This window comes from Passer domesticus, chromosome W (genome assembly GCF_036417665.1).
Source record: "Passer domesticus isolate bPasDom1 chromosome W, bPasDom1.hap1, whole genome shotgun sequence".
Lineage (NCBI taxonomy): Eukaryota > Metazoa > Chordata > Aves > Passeriformes > Passeridae > Passer > Passer domesticus.
The window spans coordinates 15,157,508-15,163,906 of NC_087511.1; the positions used below are offsets into that span (position 1 = coordinate 15,157,508).

Sequence of the window (6,399 nt, forward strand, 5' to 3'; positions counted from 1 at the left end):
GACTGTGTCTGGATGGCCTTATGATTTGTTGTCTTTGTGTCAGCCCCACCACGCTCTGCAGCCCGTTTCCCAAACGCTGCTGGTAGCGCTGCTGGTTCTGGGGTCTTTGGTAGGTGTTACGGGGTTTTGGGTAGGTGACCTGTCTGAACAGTCCTTTATAAAATGTCCAATGTCTCTGCAGTGAAAGCAGCGGGCCTGGTCTTTGGAAGCCACTACTGCAAATGCACCAGAAACTCCTTCTGCAATACCCTTAGCAACTGCTTCGGCCACTGTATCTTCAGTGGACAGACAGCATGTACAGTTTTCCAGCATTTGCTCTATGGTAGGTTCTGTATCCAAGGGTAGGGCCCTCAGAATTGTTTTACATTTTTTGTTCGAGTTACTCATGGCAATCTTGTACAACAGTTCTTTTCTTGCCTCTGTACTCTCTATCTGGTTTTCCAGAGCATCTTTAATTCTGTCCACAAATTTGATAAAGCTTTCATCTACTCCTTGTTTAATATTAGAAAAATGTTGGGTAGGAATAGAGTCATCTGGGTTAAGAAGTAAGGAGTTTTTTGCTGCAATAGCCACGTCTTGTAGTGCTGCCTTAGGTAAGGTGTCAGCTTGATCAGAGGTTTTCTGTAAATCCCCATCCCCAACCAGCTGTTCGACTGTAAAGTCTGGCCTATCAGCATCTTTAGCGCAGGTGTCTGATAATGTTTTTGTCTTTTCCAATGTCTTTCCCATAACATATATTCTGCTGGGGAAAGAAGGCACTGGGCAATATTCTTAATATCCTGGGGTACCAAAACGTGCTGAGAACATAGCTTCTAGGAAATTTCTAAAAATATGTGAACTTCTACCATGTTCTTTGGCTATATTTCTTAGTTGTAGAAGTTCTTTATTTGTGTTAGGTTCCCACATCCTTGTAGTAGCAGCACCCCCTCTTTTTCCCTTTTTATAATCTACTGGAAAGACATTAATTTTCTGAGCCAGCTTCCAGTCCCCTGCCTGAGTTACCTCCATTTTTATTAGAGCCCATGGATCAATGTCCTCTGTATCAGAATCAGAGTCACTGTCAGTGCTGTCCTCAGAAGAGGAGTGAGAGCGAGCAGGCAGTGCCTTATGCTTTTTATGGCGTGTTGGAGCAAGATTTTGCAGGGGTGTATGGGACTGGAGAGAATGTGAGGAGGCACATGGTAGACCATGGCTAGAGGGAAGCAGCAGTGGGGCTGGAATGGCAGTGCCACGGGTGGCACAGCATGCACAGGACTGGGGCTCATGTGGAAGTGGGGTGCTACCGTGCGGGGTCTGGGAGGTTCTGTTCGGGGGACTCTGAGGGTGGGTGTGTGGCTGCAAAGCCTAGGGATGTGGGCAAGGGAGAAGTGGGGGAAAGGAGGCCGTGGGATCGTGTCATGGTTTGACTCTGGCACAATGCCAGGGCCCCCATGAAGGGTATATTTCCAAAAATGGTTGCTGTGAGATGTGACCCGAGAACAGAACAAAGCAGGCTCCCATTCGGGGATGGAGGGAAAAACAACACTTTGTTCATACAAATCTAGAAAGGGACACATACACAGCTAAGAATGAATACCTTCCAAATACATTCCTCCTCCCCCTCCCTTTTCTCCACAGATTCACCACCCCTCAAATAATCAACTCTCAAATCCATCAGGGAAAGAGAGGAGTCCTCCCTTGCCTTATAGGCTTCCCCCAGAAGCACAATTAAAACCTCCTGTGCTTCCGTGTCACTCATGGCCCCGCACAGAGAACATCGGCCCTCGTGACTTCTCCCCCCCATGTCCAGTGCTCTCACCACTGGACATGGGCCAGGACTGCTTTTAGGGCTCCCCGTTTAAAGATGCTCCACCCACTTCCAGAAACAGCAGTCTCTCAACTTCGGGACACCAGTCCCCCCCAAATTTCACCCCCTGGGGCTGAGAGGCCTCATGAACAGAGATCTTCCTCCCCACGGAGACAGAGGGCCTCCCACACCCTCTTCAGCCGTCTCTGTTCACGCCGCTGCTTCACTCTTGACTCCCGGGTGTTGCCTCCCCCTAAATACAGTCTCTGGGTCACAGGGAAAAAACACGGGTCTGTTCATGGCTATACAAGAAAGAGTCCAGCCCAAGGCCACTCCATCATCTCTTCCACCCAGGATTCTTCTCTCCTCTTCCAGCTTTCCTCATGCTTGCCCATTTCATCTCTCATCTCTCTCTCACCTCATTCTGATTCAGGAGGATTCAGTATTTGTAAGGTTTCCATTAGTCTACAAAGGGGTTAAAATCTTCACTTCTGCCTGCCCAAGGACTCCCACAGCTGCCGCATCCCCTGCTTCTGGCCAGCCGAGCTGCCAGTGCAGTCTCTGTCTCTCTCTCCAGGGGGGCTGCCCAGACATCTCAAGTCTCTGCCACCCCTGCACGGTCCAACAACCTCCACCCCTGCACCCCCTGGGGCTCCCGGCCTCCTCCCTGTCATGGCCTCCCCCTCCCCCACCCAGACGCAGCTGGGCAGGGGAGAGGTCCAGACTCCACTCACCAACGCCGGATTCCCAAAGAGGAAGTTCTCTGGGAATCTCCTGCTTTTAACCCCTGTGTGTTCTCAGAGGCGTATCCAAACCTCAGTGGCCAGCACCAGATGCCAATTTTGAATTTGGCTACTGATTGGTCTGACTTAGACTCTTCCAGAAACACACTTCCGGGCCAAACCACGACAGATTGGAAGGGGGTGCCACTGATACACAGCGTGGTTTGCTGGGGCTGCTGTGGGCAGGCAGGCAGGAAGAGCTCCTGCTGTGGCAAGGATGGTAGGGGGGGTAAGGGGACATGCAAAGGTGGGGGGGCAGCAGCAGGGGTGGTAAGTGGGATTGAGGACCCGCAGCGAGGGTGGGAGGGACGGCGGAAGGAATGGGGGGGGCCGCGGCAGGAGTAGGGGGAGCCATAGCAGGGGTGGGGGGTTTGACCCGATGGAAAGAGGCGCAAATACACTCTGAGATAACGCGGAGGTGGATGCTCGCAGGATACTGCGGGTTGCGCAGCTGGAATGGAATTCATGCTTGCCACATTCGAGAGGTGGGGCGGGGAGCCATAGGCAGAGCCCGGGGGCCCAGAGGGGGTGTGCGAATTTTGTGTTCCCCGTGGCAGGGAGAGGGGCAGAAGGCAGGGCACTAGGACCCAGAGAAAGTGAAAGGGAGGATTGTTATCAGCAAGATTAGCATTTGAAGGAAGGGGGTCTGGTGATGAAGATAAGGCTGGAATCTTCTCTTGGGGGTGGGAGGGAGCAATTGCAGAGGAGCTGAATTTTCTTTTTTTTTTTTTTCTGTACAGCTTTGGTTATAACATGAAATATAGAGATAAACCAAGTTACAGAAAAATCTTGGTTAGTTTGAAACGTATATATCATGGTCCCAATTGTATCCCAAAAGGAGTCTAAAGTGATAGTGTGTGCGTTAGTATCTGGAAATTGGGAAAGAATCAATTTTATAAATTTTTTCAGGTTAGTTTTTGAAAGATTACCTTTAGAAAAAGAAAAGTTGTTAGAAGATAGGATTTCTAGGATTAGTAAATAAAAATCTCTCTCTTTCTGGAATCGTTTTCATGTACTAAGTGTCGACCCCATATTTCCTGTTCCCAGCCAGCAGAAAAAAAGAGAAAAAAAAAGAAAAGAAAAACAAAAAAGGACCCAAGGAAAAATTGCGTGCAAGGCTGTTTTAAAACTTACACGTCTTCAGCCAGATGTGGGTCAAAGGTCTGCTGGAGGTGGTCTGCCGTGTCAGTCTCCTTGGACAGTCATCCAGATATCAGCGTGAGGGTCGACTGACGTCCCTTCAGTGAAGACCTACTATAACAGAGTCCTTTTCCTCAGGGGGTCTTGGCAAGCAAAGGCAGTAACAATTTCAAGAAGCAATGCTGCTCCTCTGAAATGCAAGGTCCAGCATCCAGTTCAGGTCGCCAGTTAATGGCTGTTTCCAGCCAGGGTATGCCCGGTGGGCTGCAAGGGTCCAGAGAGCGCAGTCCTGTTCAGCACAGGCTGTCCAAGTTCCCAAGCAGCTGCTAGCCGCAGGCAAGTGTAGCAAGCTCAAGTGATATCAACTCTTAGTGATTATCAGCTAATTTGTGATTTCAGCTCTTTAGCTTGCTAGGTGCCACAGCAGACGCAGGGAGAGAGAGGAGAAGGCTGTGTGAGGTTCCAAAGAAATTCTTTATTGGGGTCTTCTACGAAGGTTCTCAGTGACAGCTGATCTTCTGCTGCACTGGGCAGAAGTAGGGGTTTATATAGGATACCGGGGTTTTGGAGATTGTCCAATTGTAAGGGTCAAGGGAAAGTGACCTATAGGCTTACAGAGAGATAAGCAAGGGTCCGAAGGAGGAAGAGGGGGGCTTCTAAGGTCCAGTCATCATGACTTGGCCTTTCCTATCTTAGGCTTCTGACCTCCAGGGAAGCCTTGCAGACCCTGGGCCTGCTACACATTGCCCTCCCTGTGTGGCCTCCTGTGTGCCCTTTAGCCTCCATGGGGTTGCCCATAATAGGGCTGGGGGGTGCGGCACATACCTTGGTAAGGCAAAGGTCCGTGCTCATCGGTAACGCGAATGGGCAGGTGGCTGCAGTTAGGCCCTATGTCATTCCAGTTCCGACCAATCTATGGGGGCAGAATGTATTGGCTTCCTGGGGAGCATGAATTGGGACGGATTTTTAGCTGGGGCCACTGCTTTGAAGGGTGAAAGATATCCCACGCTGCCTCTGTAGTGGCTGGTGGACAAACCCATTTGGGTTCACCAGTGGCCCCTGACAGAAGAGAAACTGGCCACCCTTCATGAATTGGTTCAGTAACAACTTCAACAGGGACACACTGAGCCTTCTATTAGCCCCTGGAATACTCCTGTCTTTGTGATAAAGAAAAAATCTGGAAAGTGGAGGTTGTTACAGGACCTCCGGAAAATAAATGCAGCGATGAAAAGCAGGGGGGCATGGCAGACTGTTATGCCCTCACCCACCATGATCCCTGCGGGATGGGAGATCTTGATCATTGACTCGCAGGACTGGTTTTTTTATGATTCCTTTGCATCCTGATGACAAAACAAAGTTTGCCTTCACAGTGCCTTCAGTCAACAGTGCTGAACCTGTGCAGAGATATCAATGGAAGGTTTTGCCACAGGGCTGTGGCAATAGCTCGGCTATATGTCAGTGGTATGTGGCTCAGGCCTTGTCTGGAGTTTGCGATCAGTTTCCTGATGTGTGTTGTTATCATTATATGGATGACATCCTGGTGGCAGCACCCACCCAGGATGAGTTGCTGAGGATATGGTCTCAGCTGTTTGCTGCTCTGCATGCTTATGGGCTGCAGGTGGCCCCGGAGAAGGTTCAACAGCACCCACCCTGGAAGTATCTGGGGGTCAAAATTCTTGACCGAACCATTCAGCATCAGGCAGTGCAATTCTCAGATTCTATTCAGACCTTGAATGATGCCCAGAAATTGATGGGTGTCATCAGCTGGTTGCATCCTTACTTGGGACTAACCTGAAAACAATTGTCCCCATTGTATGACACTATAAAGGGGGACCCTGACCTGAGGTTGCCTCAGGAATTGACTCCTGCAGCGCGACAAGTGCTGGAGGAGGTCCAAAAGGCTATTTCTGCTTGTCAGGTTCATTGAATAGATCCTTGCATTGATATCACTGTCTTCATTACTGTCCTAGGGTGATATTATGATGCTTGTATCCCCAATCGTCTGTTCTGTTTATGCTGGATATTCTGTGCCTTCAAGATTGGCTAAGAGAGAATGTGGGGAGAAGAAGAAGCACAGAGTTTTCTTATCAAGAACTAGACTCACTCCTCCACAGTCTGCTGCAACACTGTTGTTGTCTGGGCACAGATGGGGCAGAACACCATGCTCCTTTTGCATTTGAGTTAGTTTAGCTAGCTGAGGCAGAGAAATTCCCTGGACTATTTTTCTTTCCCTTTTCTTGGAACCATTTGAACCTGCTCCAGACCGGGACCCAGGGAAAGACCAAAAGCTCACACTTAGTAGCATGCCGGGGCCTACTCTGCAGCCTTTCACAGCATCGGAGGGACTGATAACAGAGTGACCACCCTCCAGAGAGACTTTCTGAATTTGTCATCTCTTCAGAGCAGCGAATGAGTTTTGTCATCCGGTATTGTTCATTTTGTGTGCTGGGGAGCACTTGGCCCGTTAAATAAACAGTTTTTTTCCACTACTCTACAAGGAATTTTTTTCCTGAACCAGGTGGGGGGAGGGGGCGCATGGGTTGGCTTTCCGAAAAGGCCCCTTTTGGAAGTTTTCTCCCAAATTTGCCCTAAATCCAGATTTTCATCCTAAGGGTATCATTGGCCAATGGAGTGACAAGTGGTCTGATCCTTTGCATGTTTTGGAATGGGTCTTCTTACCCCATCAGCCGA

At 49.6% G+C, this 6,399-nt stretch overlaps 1 long non-coding RNA gene across 1 annotated transcript; it reads left to right on the forward strand.

Moving 5' to 3' along the window:
* Window positions 1-2,266: 2,266 nt before the first annotated feature.
* LOC135289068 (uncharacterized) lies at window positions 2,267-6,197 on the forward strand. Its single transcript, XR_010351869.1, has 2 exons — window positions 2,267-2,788; window positions 3,616-6,197. It is a non-coding gene; the product is annotated as an uncharacterized LOC135289068 (long non-coding RNA).
* The last annotated feature ends 202 nt before the right edge of the window (window positions 6,198-6,399 follow it).